Here is a 14,784-nt window from a genome sequence, read left to right on the forward strand (position 1 = left end):
GTCCAAAGCAGTAAACAAGCAGTACTAGTCTTTCCCCATGCAAAGAAACCAAGCAAGGCCTAGAGCTGATTTAGCTATCTGTATACATCCAAAGGTAGCCTTTCAAGAACTAGACAGTCTAAGACTGAACATGAAGTGCTTGAAACATGCTACTGCCATATGATTCATTGATGTGGAATAATAGAAATAGCCGATCGATCGGTCACACCAGACTAAGTGGCAGAGCTCATCTTGCATGTATTAAAAATCAGAAGATAGACCATCAACACAACAATGACAGATTGACAAGGCTCTTTTTACAGTCCTAAGTCGCACGCGTACCCCGCACGCGGATGGATGGCTATTACTGGTATATATAGGAGAAGAAGAGGAGCCCGCGGTGCCACGGATCAGTGACGTGGCGCTGGCCAGACCCTTGATGGCTGGATGATGGGCATCCCAAGGGCATTTAGTGACGTGATGATGATGATAATAACACACAGCCATTTCCAAGAAACAGAATGATTAAGTGGCACGGTCCGCTTTTACAGTGGCCTGTAGCCGAGTTCAAGTCCCTCCAAGTCAGACGAGTTTGTAAAAAAAGTCAATTTCCAGGTCAATCCAATTATTCTGATTTATTTGGGGATGTACAAATAGTCAATATTCAAGCCAGTCCAGTTATTCTAGTTTCTTCAAGGATGCCAAAAAACTCAAGCTCATTGGTTCTAGAGTTTGTTATTTATATTTCTAAAATGTTCAAGCATTCTTTGATGTTGATCGGTCTAGGCAGTCCCTGTTCTCTCATTTCACAAGAATAACAAGTATATGCTAGCTAGCATTCACAAGCAAATGTATCTGGTAACCTATAGATCCATGGGCTTGGAGCCTCGAAAAGTACAAATTAATTGTGTGATCAACAAGTCCTCTACATCATCAACTAGAAACATTTTGGTTTCATCACATCTTCAAAGACATACAATTCGAGCCATACACATGCATGTAATGCAGTGGTGTTTTAACAATCTCGATAGACATTAAATAGACCGGCCAGCGATATTGTACCAACCACAACACTGAGGCCAACGATCAAACGACTGGATTCGAGGTGCACCCAAGTACCTAAGTGTGGGATACGCACGGTAAGCAAATGGAAGCTCCATTAGCAGACCTACACATGACCAATGAGCTCGACCACGCGGCGGTTGTTCCTTTGGATGAACAACTTTGCTCCCAAGCGGCCAATGGTCCCGTCGAACGGTCATTCAACTTGTTGAGCCTGTCCAACTTTCACTCGTTTGATCACCATCAAGATATATTCCATCCTTGCGCTTCGGGGTTGCTCTCCACGCCGGTGGTAAATTGGGGCCGGGAACATCGGGGTGGCTAATCATGATCACCAAGACTGCATCAAGGATCACAGGAAACATATCAAGACTAGAGACCAACAAAACAACAACTCTTTACCGTGGATTCGAAGCAGTACATACACGAGGCCCTGCCATGGAGGTTCCATACTGCTTGTAGGGGAAGACGTCGAGCTTCATGCTGACACTCTTGTCGACGCTGAGCTTCTTCTCCAGCACACAATCTGAGCCATATAGTCATACAACAAGACAACCACATGAGCAATACACATAGGGAAACCAATTATATATGTATCTCACCCTGCAAACTAATTTACTGTTACTTGTACAAATATTCACGCTATATATATGCATCTCTCCCTGCAAACTAATTAACTGATACTCCATTTCAAGAAAACTAATTGATACGGAGTCCTTGTACAAATATTCAGTATGTGAAGTTAGCACAGTTTTGTTCATGATCCAAACCAAAACTAAACACAAGTTATTGCTCTGTTTGTTTTTCAGGCAAAGATAAGAGCTGGATCATGGTTCAGACTGTAACCTACTCAAGTTATTGTCATCGGAGTACAGGTAAGTAGCAGGACAACGATGCTGCATTAATAGCTTCAGTTAAATATATTATTTTATTTATTTCTTTCTTTGCATCGCCACCTGTATCCGTATCCAGCAATACTAAAGTTCCAAATGCTAATCTCAAGATGACAAGTCTCACCTATGGCACCAACATGCTTCAATAAATAGATTTCACTATGAATATCATAAGCATGGCATAAGTATCATGAGTATGGCATAAACGGATGAATCTCAAGGGACAACAAAATTGTACTGCAGTGATATCATGGCATTAGTATCACGAGTCACAAAACAGAGCCGCTGAGTGAGACCAATAAATCCTAGGATATCAACTGCTTGCCTTGCTTGCGACTGCTTTGCTTGCTCTGCCCGGAGGGTGACTGGTGGAACGGGGACAAAGAGGAAAGGGCAGAAGTTGGAAGACAGACTCTCAGGTCAGGCCCTCTCTTCTCCTCGCCGCCCCCTCTGGTGGTCCTCTCGTTTCCTTGCCGCGGGCTCCATCCGCTGGATGTCCCATCAGCTCCTCTACTCGCCAGGAGCCATATATGCATAGGAACCTACCAAGTAGTAGTAGCAGTAGAGATTCATCCATCCAAGCCTGTAGTGTCCATCACTTGTTCCATGTTAAAAGCTAGCAAGATGGCAGGACTGCAACCGGCAATCCGAAAATCAATCAAGCATTCAAAATGGATGAATGCTGGTGAATTAGATACAAACATACATACGTAGAATTATCCATATAGAATAGAGAGGTAGTATGAATTAGGGCTATGCACCAAGCAGCTTGGCGTTGAGTGGCGATGCTTAGGCAGGACGGAGCGTAGAAGAGTTATCGAGCATAGCAAAACAGCTGTGTACCGTCAGTCATAGCTCTGAAGAAAGAAATAACCAACAGGGTCAGCTGTTTATTTATTCGGAGTTGAGAGTTGAGCAAATTATTTATTCTGTAACTAGCAGACATAGATTTATTCTGTAACTAGCAGACATAGTACAAGAAAGAAACAACCTACTTAGCTGGTAGGTGACCATGAGCAGGAGCAAACATGATACTATGAAGAAACTAGAACCAAAGCAGATAGGAAGGATCTCAAATGGGAGGCACAGATATCACCCAATCACCCTACGAAAATTGAACTACACAAGAAGAAGCTAATAGGAGTCATGGGAGTCATGGAAAAAAATTTGAACTACAGAGGGAGGGAGAGAGATGGTACATCATATCTAGTTTTAGTGAGGCTCAATACACCTTAAAAAGTATTGCATATTCATGGAAGAAATTCAAACCGAAAAGGGATGAATGCTCCGATTTTAAACAAATTTAGTACAGCTAAAACCGCACGTACATACAAACTGAGCCAAAGTGCTTTAGTACTGTTGCATGTACAAAGTGAAACGAAACTTGATGTGTACAATCCATGTCAGTGAACCAAAGTGTTTTAGTACACACAAAGTTTGCTCCATTTTCAGTTTTGGAAAGGAACCAAAAGGTGCAAAAGGAGGAGGAAGCAACAGTCCATGTCACTGCAAAAGGTGCAATATCCAAAATTACAAGTCAACAGTCAATACATGCTCAGCTTTCAAGAAAGTTAATGCATATTTACATGCTCATTTAGCAAAAAAACAAATTGTATCAACTTAATAATTAGTCATGCAAAGGGGCAATATCCAAAACTGCACGTTAGGAACCTAGATGATCCACTTGACAACAGGAGCAGGTATGCATGATCAATATTCACTTAAGACTCCAGACTTCCATGAAACTGGACAATATAAATTCATACTTACAAAGTTAGTCGTGCAAGGGTCTTTTGGATCCAAAGAAACTTGCACATCAGAAAACTACATGAACTGTCAACATGATCAATATATATGTTGAATTGTTGATCAATCTACTAGTCACGCAAAGTTTGACATATCAGAATATGGTTTTTAGGACAGTACAACACCGTAAAAGAATCACTTTTACAAGATAATGAAGAAGAGACTGGAGTTTGCTTGCCTGGCCGATGAAACCGTGGCAATGATCACAAATGAGCGCCAGGATCCAGCCGACAGAGAGGATGGTCTTCCTCTCATGCATGCCAAAAACAGCTCTAACTTGCCCTACAGGATCGCCAGTTCCCTACACAAGCATGGACAAGGGAAGTTAAGCAACCAAGCATCCAGAATTAATATAACCCAGTTGCATCCTCAGATATCCTAGCTAACTTGCACACCCAGTCAAGGCTACAAAAATGTGAACCGAGAGTACACCACACCATGCAATGGCAACAAAATATAGGTTGCTTCATTTGACTCACCTCTCTGGGCATGAGTGATCTTAGGACGATCCTGGCAGAAAAAAAGAAGAAAGGGGGCCATTAGTTGCTCCAGTCCAAAGCAGTAAACAAGCAGTACTAGTCTTTCCCCATGCAAAGAAACCAAGCAAGGCCTAGAGCTGATTTAGCTATCTGTATACATCCAAAGGTAGCCTTTCAAGAACTAGACAGTCTAAGACTGAACATGAAGTGCTTGAAACATGCTACTGCCATATGATTCATTGATGTGGAATAATAGAAATAGCCGATCGATCGGTCACACCAGACTAAGTGGCAGAGCTCATCTTGCATGTATTAAAAATCAGAAGATAGACCATCAACACAACAATGACAGATTGACAAGGCTCTTTTTACAGTCCTAAGTCGCACGCGTACCCCGCACGCGGATGGATGGCTATTACTGGTATATATAGGACAAGAAGAGGAGCCCGCGGTGCCACGGATTAGTGACGTGGCGCTGGCCAGACCCTTGATGGCTGGATGGTGGGCATCCCAAGGGCATTTAGTGACGTGATGATGATGATAATAACACACAGCCATTTCCAAGAAATAGAATGATTAAGTGGCACGGTCCGCTTTTACAGTGGCCTGTAGCCGAGTTCAAGTCCCTCCAAGTCAGACGAGTTTGTAAAAAAAAGTCAATTTCCAGGTCAATCCAATTATTCTGATTTATTTGGGGATGTACAAATAGTCAATATTCAAGCCAGTCCAGTTATTCTAGTTTCTTCAAGGATGCCAAAAAAAGTCAAGCTCATTGGTTCTAGAGTTTGTTATTTATATTTCTAAAGTGTTCAAGCATTCTTTGATGTTGATCGGTCTAGGCAGTCCCTGTTCTCTCATTTCACAAGAATAACAAGTATATGCTAGCTAGCATTCACAAGCAAATGTATCTGGTAACCTATAGATCCATGGGCTTGGAGCCTCGAAAAGCACAAATTAATTGTGTGATCAACAAGTCCTCTACATCATCAACTAGAAACATTTTGGTTTCATCACATCTTCAAAGACATACAATCCGAGCCATACACATACATGTAATGCAGTGGTGTTTTAACAATCTCGATAGACATTAAATAGACCGACCAGCGATATTGTACCAACCACAACACTGAGGCCAACGATCAAACGACTGGATTCGAGGTGCACCCAAGTACCTAAGTGTGGGATACGCACGGTAAGCAAATGGTAGCTCCATCAGCATACATACACATGGCCAATGAGCTCGACCACGCGGCGGTTGTTCCTTTGGATGAACAACTTTGCTCCCAAGCGGCCAATGGTCCCGTCGAACGGTCGTTCAACTTGTTGAGCCTGTCCAACTTTCACTCGTTTGATCACCATCAAGATATATTCCATCCTTGCGCTTCGGGGTTGCTCTCCACGCCGGTGGTAAATTGGGGCCGGGAACATCGGGGTGGCTGCTCATGATCACCAAGACTGCATCAAGGATCACAGGAAACATATCAAGACTAGAGACCAACAAAACAACAACTCTTTACTGTGGATTCGAAGCAGTACATACACGCGGCCCTGCCATGGAGGTTCCATACTGCTTGTAGAGGAAGACGTCGAGCTTCATGCTGACACTCTTGTCGATGCTGAGCTTCTTCTCCAGCACACAATCTGAGCCATATAGTCATACAACAAGACAACCACATGAGCAATACACATAGGGAAACCAATTATATATGTATCTCACCCTGCAAACTAATTTACTGTTACTTGTACAAATATTCACGCTATATATATGCATCTCTCCCTGCAAACTAATTAACTGATACTCCATTTCAAGAAAACTAATTGATACGGAGTCCTTGTACAAATATTCAGTATGTGAAGTTAGCACAGTTTTGTTCATGATCCAAACCAAAACTAAACACAAGTTATTGCTCTGTTTGTTTTTCAGGCAAAGATAAGAGCTGGATCATGGTTCAGACTGTAACCTACTCAAGTTATTGTCATCGGAGTACAGGTAAGTAGCAGGACAACGATGCTGCATTAACAGCTTCAGTTAAATATATTATTTTATTTCTTTCTTTCTTTGCATCGCCACCTGTATCCGTATCCAGCAATACTAAAGTTCCAAATGCTAATCTCAAGATGACAAGTCTCACCTATGGCACCAACATGCTTCAATAAATAGATTTCACTATGAATATCATAAGCATGGCATAAGTATCATGAGTATGGCATAAACGGATGAATCTCAAGGGACAACAAAATTGTACTGCAATGATATCATGGCATTAGTATCACGAGTCACAAAACAGAGCCGCTGAGTGAGACCAATAAATCCTAGGATATCAACTGCTTGCCTTGCTTGCGACTGCTTTGCTTGCTCTGCCCGGAGGGTGACTGGTGGAACGGGGACAAAGAGGAAAGGGCAGAAGTTGGAAGACAGACTCTCAGGTCAGGTCCTCTCTTCTCCTCGCCGCCCCCTCTGGTGGCCCTCTCGTTTCCTTGCCGCAGGCTCCATCCGCTGGATGTCCCATCAGCTCCTCTACTCGCCAGGAGCTATATATGCATAGGAACCTACCAAGTAGTAGTAGCAGTAGAGATTCATCCATCCAAGCCTGTAGTGTCCATCACTTGTTCCATGTTAAAAGCTAGCAAGATGGCAGGACTGCAACCGGCAATCCGAAAATCAATCAAGCATTCAAAATGGATGAATGCTGGTGAATTAGATACAAACATACATACGTAGAATTATCCATATAGAATAGAGAGGTAGTATGAATTAGGGCTATGCACCAAGCAGCTTGCCGTTGAGTGGCGATGCTTAGGCAGGACGGGGCGTAGAAGAGTTATCGAGCATAGCAAAACAGCTGTGTACCGTCAGTCATAGCTCTGAAGAAAGAAATAACCAACAGGGTCAGCTGTTTATTTATTCGGAGTTGAGAGTTGAGCAAATTATTTATTCTGTAACTAGCAGACATAGTACAAGAAAGAAACTACCTACTTAGCTGGTAGGTGACCATGAGCAGGAGCAAACATGATACTATGAATAAACTAGAACCAAAGCAGATAGGAAGGATCTCAAATGGGAGGCACAGATATCACCCAATCACCCTAGGAAAATTGAACTACACAAGAAGAAGCTAATAGGAGTCATGGGAGTCATGGAAAAAAAATTTGAACTACAGAGGGAGGGAGAGAGATGGTACATCATATCTAGTTTTAGTGAGGCTCAATACACCTTAAAAAGTATTGCATATTCATGGAAGAAATTGAAACCGAAAAGGGATGAATGCTCCGATTTTAAACAAATTTAGTACAGCTAAAACTGCATGTACATACAAACTGAGCCAAAGTGCTTTAGTACTGTTGCACGTACAAAGTGAAACGAAACTTGATGTATACAATCCATGTCAGTGAACCAAAGTGTTTTAGTACACACACAGTTTGCTCCAGTTTCAGTTTTGGAAAGGAACCAAAAGGTGCAAAAGGAGGAGGAAGCAACAGTCCATGACACTGCAAAAGGTGCAATATCCAAAATTACAAGTCAACAATCAATACATGCTCAGCTTTCAAGAAAGTTAATGCATATTTACATGCACATTTAGCAAACAAACAAATTGTATCAACTTAATAATTAGTCATGCAAAGGGGCAATATCCAAAACTGCACGTCAGGAACCTAGATGATCCACTTGACAACAAGAGCAGGTATGCATGATCAATATTCACTTAAGACTCCAGACTTCCATGAAACTGGACAATATAAATTCATACTTACAAAGTTAGTCGTGCAAGGGTCTTTTGGATCCAAAGAAACTTGCACATCAGAAAACTACATGAACTGTCAACATGATCAATATATATGTTGAATTGTTGATCAATCTACTAGTCACGCAAAGTTTGACATATCAGAATATGGTTTTTAGGACAATACAACATCGTAAAAGAATCACTTTTACAAGATAATGAAGAAGAGACTGGAGTTTGCTTGCCTGGCCGATGAAACCGTGGCAATGATCACAAATGAGAGCCAGGATCCAGCCGACAGAGAGGATGGTCTTCCTCTCATGCATGCCAAAAACAGCTCTAACTTGCCCTACAGGATCGCCAGTTCCCTACACAAGCATGGACAAGGGAAGTTAAGCAACCAAGCATCCAGAATTAATATAACCCAGTTGCATCCTCGGATATCCTAGCTAACTTGCACACCCAGTCAATGCTACAAAAATGTGAACCGAGAGTACACCACACCATGCAATGGCAACAAAATATAGGTTGCTTCATTTGACTCACCTCTCTGGGCATGAGTGATCTTAGGACGATCCTGGCAGAAAAAAAGAAGAAAGGGGGCCATTAGTTGCTCCAGTCCAAAGCAGTAAACAAGCAGTACTAGTCTTTCCCCATGCAAAGAAACCAAGCAAGGCCTAGAGCTGATTTAGCTATCTGTATACATCCAAAGGTAGCCTTTCAAGAACTAGACAGTCTAAGACTGAACATGAAGTGCTTGAAACATGCTACTGCCATATGATTCATTGATGTGGAATAATAGAAATAGCCGATCGATCGGTCACACCAGACTAAGTGGCAGAGCTCATCTTGCATGTATTAAAAATCAGAAGATAGACCATCAACACAACAATGACAGATTGACAAGGCTCTTTTTACAGTCCTAAGTCGCACGCGTACCCCGCACGCGGATGGATGGCTATTACTGGTATATATAGGAGAAGAAGAGGAGCCCGCGGTGCCACGGATCAGTGACGTGGCGCTGGCCAGACCCTTGATGGCTGGATGGTGGGCATCCCAAGGGCATTTAGTGACGTGATGATGATGATAATAACACACAGCCATGTCCAAGAAACAGAATGATTAAGTGGCACGGTCCGCTTTTACAGTGGCCTGTAGCCGAGTTCAAGTCCCTCCAAGTCAGACGAGTTTGTAAAAAAAGTCAATTTCCAGGTCAATCCAATTATTCTGATTTATTTGGGGATGTACAAATAGTCAATATTCAAGCCAGTCCAGTTATTCTAGTTTCTTCAAGGATGCCAAAAAAAGTCAAGCTCATTGGTTCTAGAGTTTGTTATTTATATTTCTAAAGTGTTCAAGCATTCTTTGATGTTGATCGGTCTAGGCAGTCCCTGTTCTCTCATTTCACAAGAATAACAAGTATATGCTAGCTAGCATTCACAAGCAAATGTATCTGGTAACCTATAGATCCATGGGCTTGGAGCCTCGAAAAGTACAAATTAATTGTGTGATCAACAAGTCCTCTACATCATCAACTAGAAACATTTTGGTTTCATCACATCTTCAAAGACATACAATCCGAGCCATACACATACATGTAATGCAGTGGTGTTTTAACAATCTCGATAGACATTAAATAGACCGGCCAGCGATATTGTACCAACCACAACATTGAGGCCAACGATCAAACGACTGGATTCGAGGTGCACCCAAGTACCTAAGTGTGGGATACGCACGGTAAACAAATGGTAGCTCCATCAGCAGACCTACACATGACCAATGAGCTCGACCACGCGGCGGTTGTTCCTTTGGATGAACAACTTTGCTCCCAAGCGGCCAATGGTCCCGTCGAACGGTTGTCGTTCAACTTGTTGAGCCTGTCCAACTTTCACTCGTTTGATCACCATCAAGATATATTCCATCCTTGCGCTTCGGGGTTGCTCTCCACGCCGGTGGTAAATTGGGGCCGGGAACATCGGGGTGGTTGCTCATGATCACCAAGACTGCATCAAGGATCACAGGAAACATATCAAGACTAGAGACCAACAAAACAACAACTCTTTATTGTGGATTCGAAGCAGTACATACACGCGGCTCTGCCATGGAGGTTCCATACTGCTTGTAGAGGAAGACGTCGAGCTTCATGCTGACACTCTTGTCGACGCTGAGCTTCTTCTCCAGCACACAATCTGAGCCATATAGTCATACAACAAGACAACCACATGAGCAATACACATAGGGAAACCAATTATATATGTATCTCACCCTGCAAACTAATTTACTGTTACTTGTACAAATATTCACGCTATATATATGCATCTCTCCCTGCAAACTAATTAACTGATACTCCATTTCAAGAAAACTAATTGATACGGAGTCCTTGTACAAATATTCAGTATGTGAAGTTAGCACAGTTTTTTTCATGATCCAAACCAAAACTAAACACAAGTTATTGCTCTGTTTGTTTTTCAGGCAAAGATAAGAGCTGGATCATGGTTCAGACTGTAACCTACTCAAGTTATTGTCATAGGAGTACAGGTAAGTAGCAGGACAACGATGCTGCATTAACAGCTTCAGTTAAATATATTATTTTATTTATTTCATTCTTTGCATCGCCACCTGTATCCGTATCCAGCAATACTAAAGTTCCAAATGCTAATCTCAAGATGACAAGTCTCACCTATGGCACCAACATGCTTCAATAAATAGATTTCACTATGAATATCATAAGCATGGCATAAGTATCATGAGTATGGCATAAACGGATGAATCTCAAGGGACAACAAAATTGTACTGCAGTGATATCATGGCATTAGTATCACGAGTCACAAAACAGAGCCGCTGAGTGAGACCAATAAATCCTAGGTTATCAACTGCTTGCCTTGCTTGCGACTGCTTTGCTTGCTCTTCCCGGAGGGTGACTGGTGGAACGGGGACAAAGAGGAAAGGGCAGAAGTTGGAAGACAGACTCTCAGGTCAGGTCCTCTCTTCTCCTCGCCCCCCCCTCTGGTGGTCCTCTCGTTTCCTTGCCGCGGGCTCCATCCGCTGGATGTCCCATCAGCTCCTCTACTCGCCAGGAGCTATATATGCATAGGAACCTACCAAGTAGTAGTAGCAGTAGAGATTCATCCATCCAAGCCTGTAGTGTCCATCACTTGTTCCATGTTAAAAGCTAGCAAGATGGCAGGACTGCAACCGGCAATCCGAAAATCAATCAAGCATTCAAAATGGATGAATGCTGGTGAATTAGATACAAATATACATACGTAGAATTATCCATATAGAATAGAGAGGTAGTATGAATTAGGGCTATGCACCAAGCAGCTTGGCGTTGAGTGGCGATGCTTAGGCAGGACGGAGCGTAGAAGAGTTATCGAGCATAGCAAAACAGTTGTGTACCGTCAGTCATAGCTCTGAAGAAAGAAATAACCAACAGGGTCAGCTGTTTATTTATTCGGAGTTGAGAGTTGAGCAAATTATTTATTCTGTAACTAGCAGACATAGTACAAGAAAGAAACAACCTACTTAGCTGGTAGGTGACCATGAGCAGGAGCAAACATGATACTATGAATAAACTAGAACCAAAGCAGACAGGAAGGATCTCAAATGGGAGGCACAGATATCACCCAATCACCCTAGGAAAATTGAACTACACAAGAAGAAGCTAATAGGAGTCATGGGAGTCATGGAAAAAAAAATTGAACTACAGAGGGAGGGAGAGAGATGGTACATCATATCTAGTTTTAGTGAGGCTCAATACACCTTAAAAAGTATTGCATATTCATGGAAGAAATTGAAACCGAAAAGGGATGAATGCTCCGATTTTAAACAAATTTAGTACAGCTAAAACTGCACGTACATACAAACTGAGCCAAAGTGCTTTAGTACTGTTGCACGTACAAAGTGAAACGAAACTTGATGTGTACAATCCATGTCAGTGAACCAAAGTGTTTTAGTACACACACAGTTTGCTCCAGTTTCAGTTTTGGAAAGGAACCAAAAGGTGCAAAAGGAGGAGGAAGCAACAGTCCATGTCACTGCAAAAGGTGCAATATCCAAAATTACAAGTCAACAGTCAATACATGCTCAGCTTTCAAGAAAGTTAATGCATATTTACATGCTCATTTAGCAAACAAACAAATTGTATCAACTTAATAATTATTCATGCAAAGGGGCAATATCCAAAACTGCACGTCAGGAACCTAGATGATCCACTTGACAACAGGAGCAGGTATGCATGATCAATATTCACTTAAGACTCCAGACTTCCATGAAACTGGACAATATAAATTCATACTTACAAAGTTAGTCGTGCAAGGGTCTTTTGGATCCAAAGAAACTTGCACATCAGAAAACTACATGAACTGTCAACATGATCAATATATATGTTGAATTGTTGATCAATCTACTAGTCACGCAAAGTTTGACATACCAGAATATGGTTTTTAGGACAGTACAACACCGTAAAAGAATCACTTTTACAAGATAATGAAGAAGAGACTGGAGTTTGCTTGCCTGGCCGATGAAACCGTGGCAATGATCACAAATGAGCGCCAGGATCCAGCCGACAGAGAGGATGGTCTTCCTCTCATGCACGCCAAAAACAACTCTAACTTGCCCTACAGGATCGCCAGTTCCCTACACAAGCATGGAAAAGGGAAGTTAAGCAACCAAGCATCCAGAATTAATATAACCCAGTTGCATCCTCAGATATCCTAGCTAACTTGCACACCCAGTCAAGGCTACAAAAATGTGAACCGAGAGTACACCACACCATGCAATGGCAACAAAATATAGGTTGCTTCATTTGACTCACCTCTCTGGCATGAGTGATCTTAGGACGATCCTGGCAGAAAAAAAAGAAAGGGGGCCATTAGTTGCTCCAGTCCAAAGCAGTAAACAAGCAGTACTAGTCTTTCCCCATGCAAAGAAACCAAGCAAGGCCTAGAGCTGATTTAGCTATCTGTATACATCCAAAGATAGTCTTTCAAGAACTAGACAGTCTAAGACTGAACATGAAGTGCTTGAAACATGCTACTGCCATATGATTCATTGATGTGGAATAATAGAAATAGCCGATCGATCGGTCACACCAGACTAAGTGGCAGAGCTCATCTTGCATGTATTAAAAATCAGAAGATAGACCATCAACACAACAATGACAGATTGACAAGGCTCTTTTTACAGCCAATGAAGGTGAAATTAATTGCTAACCCATATAATGAACACAAATATCTTTCTAAGAAGAGTGCAAGTTAGTATATGGTGTTTTGAACTGCTACAAGTTCATAGCAGATTCCAAATATATATGTAGTAATTTCTAGCTGTATTAATAGCCACTTTAAATATATTTCATGAAAAGCAAAAACAAGCTTCTATATCAGATTGATGATTTTGTAGACATTAATTAGATTCAAGCATCATTATGCATGCTGAACGACAGATATCCTAGATGGTTCACTTGACATCAGGAGCAGGTATGCATGATCAATATTCACTTAAGACTCCAGACTTCCATGAAACTGGACAATATAAATCCATACTTACAAAATTAGTCACACAAAGGTCCTTCAAATCCAAAGAAACTTGCACATCAGAAAACTACATGAACTGTCAACATGTATCTAGTCTATCTATATGTGTGTGTGATCAGAATATGCTTTCACATCATCAGGAACAGCAACGTATCACTGCATCTCAAAATGAACTTATCTAATCATCATCATATCAAATCAATCTAATCAATAGATCCATCTTATCAATTCGAGCCTTCCAGGAAAGTTGTGATCCAAACCGCTTCAGACTTTTAGAGTAATACTAATCATATGAAAAGGCACCTTTTTGTCAACATGTGTTACTTACAGGTGCCTTGCCAATGGCGATCCCATTCCCGTTGGCAGCATGGACATCAACGTTGTTGTACCTAATGACCATTTTGCTGGCACGCTTGAGGAAGGAGACGAGTGCTTCCCCAATCCTCTATTAGCTGCAGTTAATTTGTGCAATAGTCATCATCCAAATTGGAAACTGATTAATACTTTAATAAGACATAAAAGAGAATCACTTTTACAAGTATCAACTGCAGTTTTTAGGAAAATACAACACCGTAAAAGAATCATTTTTACAAGACAAGAAGGAAGAAGAGGCTGGAGTTTGCTTGCCTGACTGATGAAACCGTGGCAGTGATCACGAAAGAGCGCCAGGATGCCACTGATGGAGAGGATGGTCGTCCTCTCGCGCATGCCAAAAACAGCTCTAACTTGCCCTACAGGATCGCTAGTTACCTACACGAGCATGGATAAGGGAAGGTAAGCAACCAAGCATCCAAGAACAATATAACCCAGTTGCATCCTCAGATATCCTAGCTAGCTTGCACACCCAGTCAAGGCTGCAAAAATGTGAACCGAGAGTACACCACACCATGCAATGGCAACAAAATATAGGTTGCTTCCTTTGACTCACCTCTATGGTCATGAGTGATCTTGGGACGATCCTGGTAGAAAAAGAAAAGAAATGGGGACATTAGTTCCTCCAGCCCAAAGCAGTCAAACAAGCAGTAGTAGTCTTTCCCCATGCAAAGAAACCAAGCAAGGCCTAGAGCTGCTATAGCTATCTGTATACATCCAAAGGTATCCTTTCAAGAACTAGACAGTCTAAGACTGAACATGAAGTGCTTGAAACATGCTACTGCCAAATGATTCATTGATGTGGTTTTTTTTATATATATAAAAACTTGAACGCTTGTTCAAGAAATACATGATTTCCAGCAGAAAAGTGATTTTGGTCTCATTACATGTATAAAAAAGTCAAGTCTTTGATAGATATGTCTGCAAACATGCAAAT

General features: G+C 41.7%; 1 long non-coding RNA gene across 1 annotated transcript; it reads right to left on the bottom strand.

Moving 5' to 3' along the window:
• Positions 1-12,456: 12,456 nt before the first annotated feature.
• LOC123135329 (uncharacterized) lies at positions 12,457-13,927 on the bottom strand. Its single transcript, XR_006465927.1, has 3 exons — positions 13,804-13,927; positions 12,758-12,787; positions 12,457-12,579 (listed from the first exon to the last, which is right to left on the bottom strand). It is a non-coding gene; the product is annotated as an uncharacterized lncRNA (long non-coding RNA).
• Between the last annotated feature and the right edge of the window lie 857 nt (positions 13,928-14,784).

This window comes from Triticum aestivum, chromosome 6B (assembly GCF_018294505.1).
Source record: "Triticum aestivum cultivar Chinese Spring chromosome 6B, IWGSC CS RefSeq v2.1, whole genome shotgun sequence".
Classification (NCBI taxonomy): domain Eukaryota; kingdom Viridiplantae; phylum Streptophyta; class Magnoliopsida; order Poales; family Poaceae; genus Triticum; species Triticum aestivum.